Source organism: Etheostoma cragini, chromosome 10 (assembly GCF_013103735.1).
Source record: "Etheostoma cragini isolate CJK2018 chromosome 10, CSU_Ecrag_1.0, whole genome shotgun sequence".
Taxonomy (NCBI): Eukaryota; Metazoa; Chordata; class Actinopteri; order Perciformes; family Percidae; genus Etheostoma; species Etheostoma cragini.
In genome coordinates this window covers 11,001,955-11,011,610 of record NC_048416.1, presented here as the reverse complement: position 1 = coordinate 11,011,610, position 9,656 = coordinate 11,001,955, and the positions used below count along the sequence as shown (strand labels likewise).

Below are 9,656 nucleotides of genomic sequence, written 5' to 3'. Positions count from 1 at the left end.
CAGCTCACAATCCCTGATCTAGCCCTTAAACCCTTACTTATCCGTTGCCTCACGGCACATTTTATTGAGTCATGTAATAAATCTGTTCTCTGTGTGGTTGGTTGGATTTCAAGGCAAAAATGTAAGGTATTTGTTTTGTCTGAATCTAGATTTCTTAACCTATTTCACACAGATTTTAAAGTCTCAAAATTCTGTTACATATTCACAGGGGTCCCAAAGGTTAAAACCAAAAAGCATTTCACAAAACAAAACAACCTTTTAGAAAACAAAACAGAATATCACAAAAGAAACTAACATTTCAGAAAACACACCAGCAAAGCAAGAAACAAAACGACATTTGGTGAGACCCAAACCGGAAAAGGTAGCTATTGGACAGTGATTCCTCATTGCTGATTGGATGCACTGGCTGTCAATGAACGGTAGTTCTTCTTCTTTTTCTCATGAAATTAAAGGACAATTCCGGCGCAAAATGATCCTAGGGGTTAATAACACATGGGTACTGACTCGACCGTTCTCTGGGATATGTTTTCATGCTAATCGAATGTGTCTCTAGCTTGAGACAAGCTAGCGACACACTAATAATTAGCTTATAAGGCAAGTCTTCGGGGCAATGGTAAAGTAAAAATAAATTGCTAATTTATACCACTAACAAGGCTCAAAATAGCACCACGCTTCCACGGTAGCATAATAAGGGTCCCTACATGCAAACCAAAGCATTGAGAACTTTGTAAGTGAACAGACAGTTTATCAAAAAGATAGTTTATGAAGACTCTACCATTCACGCATGCAGGCCGGCGCCATCTTGGGAAACAGTCATGACCAGTGAAACCATGAAAGCCCTGCTTGAGCTATGTTAGGCTACTGGTTACTGGATGCACAGTGTTCGTGGTCACATAGCACTTTTAGCAAATATTGTTAAACACCAGTGTTTTACCACAATGTGTTTCAACGATAAAACGTGAGACAATACTTTGGCTGAAGAGAAAGTTGGATGAGAGGCTATGATGAGTTGGGGTAACTGGGCATCTCCTTCATAAACCATCAGAATATGGAGTCATAACCGCCCAGTCTGATCTGTGTGCGGGTCTGTATGTGTGTAACGGCACTGCGCGCTGACTGATTTATCACCATATCAGTCCAGCTGGGTTCAGATGCTGCTGGGATTTAATGAACTGAAGCAGACACGTTTTATCCAATATAAAGCAGCTGTGGACAGCAAACACTGACTCACCTTCAATGTAGACTGCCTTACTGACTTTTGGTATGTCACGTTATTTTCTCTGCCGACTTGTGAGATGTTGTTTTGCTCTCTAAAACGTTTTTTGTGGGAAATGCTTTCTTGTTTAGACCTTCAGGGCCACTGTACATATTTATTCTGTTTTCAAGAGCTTTGAGTAAACTCAAAATAGATCCTTTTTATGTAATTAAAGCTCCTTATTTTTATCTAAATACAGTATGTCAAAGGTTCATGCATGCACATTTGACAAATCTCCTGTAACCCTGTTTCCATATTAAGCAACAACAAATAGCATCTCGACCCCAAGGTTAAGAACTCTGGCGTAAACATTTGAAGATCTGCTGCTCTTGTGCAACAAGTTGAAATAAACTGGCCCCGTAAGTTGTTGTAATGTTGATGTCTTCCTCCAGTATCAACCTCTTGTTTGGCTCTGAACTCTCTATCAAGGGAGACCACATGGCAGATTGAGACATTTTAAGGGTCCAGGGAGCCTCAGCGCAGCGAGGTGCAGCTTAGTTTTCATGACATTGCGATGGTGGGCGCCACTCATCTTCATGGTTGCAGATTCCAATCCCCAATCTGCTGATTACGCTGTCTTGGCCATCTCAGCGTGCATAATCATAGTGTGAATTGAAGTTGAGCGTTTATGGTGTGAGAAGCAGCCCGGGGTCTGAACATGGTTTTAGCGGAGTCTGTCACGGTAGGTTTGGTGAGAGAGGCAGACAATGGCTCCTCCGGTGCCTCTGCGGTTATATGCTTCTGTGGTCGGAGCTGGGCTTAAACCTACAGTATGTCTGTGGGCTAATGCTTCTGGTTAACAGCTAGCAAGCCTTTATGTGTTGTGGGTTAGATATAGCAGCTAACCCAAAGCCCAGCTTTTTTGTGAGACCTATGCTGGATGAAGGTTCTGTGTGAGTTCTTTGGTTTGGGTTAGAAGGGATTGGCCTGAGGAGCTGAGGATGTAGCAGACATGCACCGTGGTGTGAAGTATGTGGTAATTATTGTGTTCAGGACTACCATCTGTCAACTCTCCCCTTTTAGATATTTACTGGACCCGCATTCCTCCTGCTGGGTTGGTGGATGGGATATACTTTGTACCATATATGTGTGTGTAAGTCTGGTAAATGCATGCATGCAATGCCCAAACTGGTGCATATGGTGTGTACACCAGATTCTATGCCCCGGGCCATCTTCTATCATGATACCTTATTGTCCAATTCTTCTTCTCTCCCTCCCACTCCCTCTCTCTCTCTCCCTTTTCCTATTTTCTCGTGGTTTATGTCTCCTCTACAGATTCAGTTTGTCTTTTTGATTTATTTACATTTTTCAGAGACGCAGTTATTCATTGAGTTTACAAATATATCTTTGTCTGTTTATGTGTTGTGTGTATGTTACATTCCAAACATTCTCCCTGTAATTATGTGAAAAGAATTAGGTGCATTAGTTGTGTCTGTTTGCAGATTTATTGGGGGGGAGGGGGGGGGGACAAAATCCTTTTTGCATTTTTGGTTTGTGTAGTTAGGTGCGGTCTTCCAAAAAACGTAATAACAAAATCTGTCATGGTGTGGGTCGGGAAAGGGAAGTTTGGGGTTCCATGCTGGAGCTGCTGCCCCTGAAAACAAACCAAAAAAGTACAAAAGTACAGGAGAAATATGAACTCTCTTCTTAGTTCTTGTCAGAACACATGCTGCCGCATTCTGGATCAGCTTTAGCGACGCCGTCCCGCTGACGGGACCATTTTCTCCAATTAAGAGAAAATGTTTTCTCCACTCATAAATTGCAAGCACTAAATCTTCATAAACACGCTCATGTAGCACACCATTTGAAAGCTTAAAGTCTCATGATTGGAATAAGGCCACACACAAAGCATGAGACAACTTATTTATAGTTATAATCCCGTTATGAAGTAAATAAATACAGAAAGATACTGTGCCTCTAGTGTCTAAAGTGGAGTGAGCATCCATACCTTTTTCCTCGTGTCTTCATTCACAACAGTGAAGGATTGCCAAAAACATTTTTTCCTACATCGCCAACAACCCAAGGAATTACAATATCCAAATCGAGCTGCTCCCCTGACAATCTTGTAGTTTCTGGCCGAGTTTCAACAAAAAGAAAGCAAAACCGTTCATTATTTCTGGGTTTTGATCGTCTTTCTCTTCTCCCCCGGGTCTGCAACACTGTTACTCAGCACACCGGCAGATTCTGAGTCTAGACTAACCCGAGATGGCCCTAATAGAAACCAATCATGTTGCAGAGTTCAGGGAGGACCAACTTGGGAAAGATTGACAACTCTTTCTTCCAGTTACAACTAGATGTTATGAAACTGGCCTACCTGTTTAATCAATAAGAAGACAAATTGATTGATCCCAAACTTGACCAGAAAATTGTAACCCTGTGATGGCTGCAGCTTTCTCAAAGCAAAACTATGGCCTTCTTATTGCATTTCACCATTTCATCAATTTATAATTACTTATTTCTATAAATATACGTATATAGATATTTCAAGTATGTGTGTGATTGATGTGGATGCGTTTTTCTATTTGAGAAGTTTTGTATGTTGCATTTTTTTACTTAAAGGAAATGAGAAAAACTCCTAGACATATCCGTTGAAATAACTTCATAAAATATCTATGTTCTGAGTGTTGTTCTTATGATCTTTTTCTGTTTTAAGTTGAGACATGTGGCAAGGGTACTAGTTTTGTGTGTGGCCCATCTGGTATGTTCACAGTAGTGTTTTTTAATCATTTTACAGATGTGAATGAGAATAATTTTGACAATGTTACAAATGTGAAAACAAGTTGTTGGCTGTTCTTGAAGGTTTGTTTTAAGTTGCTGTTAAAGGATATATCCTAATCAAAAATAACCTCTAGATTTCTGACAGTAGTGCTGGGGGCCAGGGCAATACCATCCAGCAAAGATATATCCCTAGATATTGAAGTTTGGAGGTGTTTAGGGCCCAGCACAATAACTTCAGTTTTGTTTGAGTTTGACATCAGAAAAATATAGGTCATCCAAGATTTTATATCTTTAATGCATGCTCAAAGTTTAAATAACTGACTGGTGTTGTCAGGGTTGATTGTTAATAATATTAATATAGTGGGATTCCTTTATTGCCAACTAAATGTTCCAGTCTCTGTAACAGGATGGTATGGTAATAGTTTTGAATGCAGCACTAAGATTTAGTAAGACAAATACGGAGACAAGTCCTTTGCTGAAGCAGTTAGAAGGTTGTTAGTCATTTTCACCAGTGCCTTCTGGAGGATCTTGGAGAGAAAGGGGAGCTTAGATATAGGTCTGTAGTTTGCTAAAACCTCAGGATCGAGGGTGTTTTGTTTCAGAAAAGGTTTTATCACAGCTACTTTAAATGACTGCGGTACATAACCTGGTAATAAAGACATATTGATCATATCTAATAATAAAGTGTTAACCACAGGTAATGCTTCTTTAAGTAGCCTCGTTGGGATGAGGTCTAAGAGACAGGTATATGGCATAGCTAAATGTACCTTTAACATTAATTATTGCAGGTCTATGGCTTAGCTGAACATACTTTTAACATTAATTATTGCAGGTCTATAGGATAAAAGCAGTCTAAGTACATGTCAAATCTTGTTTTTCTTTCTAGTGGTCCTACATTTAAAGGTAAATTGTTTGAAGTTGAGGGCAAGAGGTAAGGAATTTTATAATTGTGATAATTTTGTCATTATAGACACTCATAATGTCAGAGAATAACAGAGAAGCACGTGGCACTGCACCTCTGATTACAGATATCAGACTTGGGTTGTCATGGTTTATGACCGATAAGCGACTCGGTCAGATTTCTTGATATGAGACCAACTCTGTCCAAAGTGGGATGAATGCCGTCTCGCCTAATCAGACCAGATTTCCCCAGAATGCCCTCCAGTTATCTACATAGCCCACATCATTAGCTGGGCACCACCCTGACAGCCAGCGGTGGGAGGATGACATGCAGCTGTACATGTCATCGCTGATCAGGTTTGGCAGGAGTCCAGAGAAAACTACTGAGGCCGACATTGTCTTTGCATATGCACTATGTGACATAACATTAATTTTAGTGATTTCCAATTTGCGTGATCGGGTATCATTACCACCCACGCAAAGTATGATCTTACTCCATTCACAATCATCTTTCCCAGCAGCTTTAAATAGGACTCCACATCGCCCGCTCTGGCCCCAGGGATTGTGACACTGCAGCCGCTAGAGCCGCCAACTTCACGTTTGGTAGTATAGAGCTCATAATAACCAGAGTTGGCTTCTCAGAGGGTGCATCACTGAGTGGGGAGAAACTGTTAGAAATGCTAAGATGTTGGTGGTTAGCCATAGGCTCTGTTTTAGCGTGACCGCTATCATGTGCACTCCCCAGTTTAGAGCTAGCACTATGCTTCTTTCGGACAGTCACCCACTTGCCCGGCTGCTCGGGCCTGCCAGGGGACTGCTAACAGAAGCTACAGTATGTTGGCCTGCACCAGCTACGAAAGCATTATTTTGATTCCATGGTGCGGAGCCGTGCCTCAAACTCACTAAACCTACAAGCCTCCAGAGCAGCAAATAAACTAAATTTTTTACATGGATCTTTATAACTAAAGGAGGCAGAGGAAGAGCTTAACATCTGACACACAGAGCAAGAGAGAGGATGACAGGGAGAGGAATTAGCCACTGCTAATGGCTAAGCTAAAGTAGCTAACAGCGTTTTAACAATTGTGAGATCAGCGAGGGAGTCGCAGTAAGAGAAGATAACTATAAGTGCTTGAGTATAACTAGTGTAGTTTGAATGCAACCCAGACATAAAGCAGAGTTAAGTACGTCTTCGCTGCGAGTAGCAAACTAACGTCCGTGACACAGGAGCACCGGAAGTGAGACAATACGCTTACCGTAAACGTCAGAATGTCAGGGATATGTCTATTATGTCCATTGAACCGCTCGTGTTTAACTTTTTCTTTGTTACTTTGGGGCTAAAAGAGAAACAGTGGTCCCAGTTTTAGGAGGGTGTAGCTTTAGTGGATTATTATAATCAGTTTAGCTTACAACAATACTATTTTACCTAGCTAAAGACCCCTGCAAAAGAAGATAATGCACAAGAGAGCCCTAAGGGACAAGAAGAAAGGCAAACAGGCACAGGGACAGGACGAAGGTCATGCAAGACAGGCAAGCATGAGGCTAGTATCGCTTTCCGGATGTCCTGCCTCAGTAGAGTTTGGAGATACATGATCACGCATAGCAACATTGGTCTGAGATGGTTTCTTAAAGTTCCAGACCGGGCTGAGTACCATCCCACAGGGTGAGGGGATGGTAGGCAGCGGCAGGGGATGAGACGTGCGGTGATGTCAGAGGAATGACTTATGCCTGACAGCTGCTCTTGGCAACATGCCAGACAGGGTGGTCAGTAAACATGGCACAGGTCTCCTGTAGCTTGTTTCGATGTTTGAAGTATGTACAGCAGGCGAGACCCGAGCAGTGGTCTTGGCTGTCATGGTTGGACCCTTAAAGGAGTCTGTGTTGTTATAGGAAGGGTCCCAAGCCACGGCATTAGCTCTTATTCCCCACAGCCACTCATGACAAACCAGCAGGCTTCAGATGTGGCTTTTCCACACACACAAGAGCAGAGTGGTTCAGACTAATATTTTATAGACCTGTAAAAACAGCACCATAAACAGAGGCTTCACTGATTAACACATGGGGGTCTTGTCCTCTCAAAGAGGCAATGATTTCTGTTTATGCAGCCATTGAAATTCTGTCATCATGATGCTGAGTGTTTAACCCCCACCTGAAAAAGGAGGTGTGTGATTCTTTGTATGTGAACTTAGAAGTATGTACAACCTGGCAGTAGGTGGCAGTAGCTTAGTCAGGAGTTGGGTTGGGAACCGGAGGGTCGCTGGTTCAAGTAGCAGTACCAAAGTAGTAAGAGTGTGTACTAATAGCTGGAGAAGAGTTTACTTCCACTGCCACGGTGCTCTTGAGCAAGACACTGAACCTCCCCTCAATGGCTCAGGGTGCCTGTTCACTCACTCTGACATCTCTCCATTAGTGCATGTTATTCAGGCCTGTGTGTAGTGTAGTGTGTCACAGAGTGTAAATTGTAATTTCCCCATAGGGGTTGCATGTCCGCAGCATTCGGCGTGGATGTAGTCTCCTTAGCACAGTGCCATCTCAGCCCTTACATCTTTCCTTGAAGGTCTGGCTTTCTCATGGCCATAAAGTTCATTTGTTGGCTGCGTTTCCAACTGGCTCCACTTTCAAAATAACACTTTGCTGAATCAAAAATTCCAGTTAAAAACAGTTCCCTGAAACACTGTATAATGGACTGTTCCCAGAATATGTTGTTCCTAGAAAACTGGGTGCTAAATCTCAAGAATGTATCTGAAACCAAAATGTGGGCCAAATGGTTTCCACAAAAGACAAACTTGGGCACAGCTTGACACCAATACTTTTTGGACTACCTAAGAGAAGAGAGGAGTAAGAGGAGAGTGTCTTATATCGTGTTGGTCATGATTTGGAGTGCTGAGATTATTAATCCTAAATCAGGGAGAATTCTCCCTTAGCAACCTTAACGGACAAGGTGGTGGGCACTGAGCACTAAGGCCAGCATTGTTTTCTGAGTTGCACACAGTACACAAAGACGCACACACACAAACGCACACAAAAACACACGCACACGCACGCGCACACATATACACATACACACAAACACACACACACACACACACACACACACACACACACACAAACACACACACAAAGCCTAGTATGAGTGCCACCACACATGAATGGAGATAAATGCAGTGAGTGCCTGAGGTTTCCAACGTGGCTGTGTTATATGAGTAAATGATTAATCCGCATAGTTGGACCCCGTCTCCTGTCCGCAATGGCATACTCCAAGGCCACACAGCTGGTACCAATTTGCATGCCCCCACCACATCGTGATCCAACTGCATGTGTTGCAATCATGGCTTATCTCTGCAGTAATTCACTCCTTCCTCTCAGGCTGAGGCTATTCTTGGCCTTTCTGCCTCTTTATTTTTAGTCACGGCTGCTTGTCTGGGTCATTGAAGTGGTCTTGATTTGGTGCGTCAGCTCAAAGCAAATGAGCCTGGGTACTAAAAATGTCATAAATCACCCTTGGGATGCATGCTTTAGTGTAGTCACAAACCCTCTGACCGACACAACAACTGCTTTGTGTGGTTTTGTTTCCCTTAAAAGCTGCCATTGTTACTATTCACCTGGATGTCGTGAAACCAAGTATGCATCTGTGTTATTTTTTGTTTTAGCTCTTTTGTGTGACTACTCAAGTTGGGGTGTTCATTTACATGTAAAAGTATGTGCATGTTTAACCCTGCCCCTCAGTTCATCAGGTTTAAATGGCATATTGTACAAAAGAATCTGGGCCCTATTAAAGCTTTGGCAAATGGAAACACTAATAAAAATAGCCTAAATCTTAATTTGAGCGTGTCGACATCAAAGTAGTCACTCAGGGGACATGTGCTGTATTTCCAGGCTGCGACAGACCCTAAAGTAACCTCACAGGAGGATGAATGGCCCCAGGGCTCCTCATTTGATGACCCCATTCACCGTTCTGCGGGAAATGAACTCATCTCCCCGTCCTGTGTGTATTGGCTCGTCCATGGGTTCCTGGATGGACTGAGAGCCACAGGGAACATAATAAGATTAACATAATGGAGTTAATTGATCAACTAAAGTTCAGTCAGGGGGTAAATGTGCTCACTCAGTTTGTTACTTGCTGATTACCTCACTCCATTCATCGCTTCATACCTGAATCTGAGCTCTCAGGTCACATCAGATAGTACTGACAGCTCCCTTTGTCTCATTCGGTTGCCTTTTCTTTGTTCAGCTCTCTTATTACTGTTGGGGTCATGGAAACCAATGGCAGATGGACAGTTAGCTCTGGGTCTTGATATGAATATAGATTAAACGTTTCTAAACATATTGAAGGAATAGTTTTGGTAATTTAAGATATTGGCTTGTTTGCTAGAATAGATTGATACCACTTTCCTATCTGTATGCTAAATATTATTCTACAGCAAGGAGATGGTTAGCTTTGCTTGGCATTCACACAGACTCTTTCTAAGCAGGAGTATTTCACCTGGATGGGCATGGTTTTGCAGCATGCAGCAGTGCACGCTAAGGCTGGGTTCACATAGCCTCAGGTGGTCTTCAGCAAATATGTATGAATGAATATGAATATTGTTTTTTATTATTGTTTCATGCATGCAATAAAATATGCCCATACAGGCTTACAAAACATCATTACCTATGGACAAGATCCCAAAGTAACGACATACCCTAAACAAATATACCTTCTAGTTTTGCCAAACTTTAGAAACAAAAGTAACCAACTCATACATATTACATTTAAATAACCACTCCAATTGGTCGTCACTCGAGC

The 9,656-nt window shown here is 42.2% G+C and overlaps 1 long non-coding RNA gene across 1 annotated transcript; it reads left to right on the top strand.

The window, feature by feature from the left end:
- Nucleotides 1–4,491: 4,491 nt before the first annotated feature.
- LOC117951553 lies at nt 4,492–4,832 on the top strand. The gene is made up of 2 exons (XR_004658203.1): nt 4,492–4,717; nt 4,762–4,832. It is a non-coding gene; the product is annotated as an uncharacterized LOC117951553 (long non-coding RNA).
- Nucleotides 4,833–9,656: the final 4,824 nt, after the last annotated feature.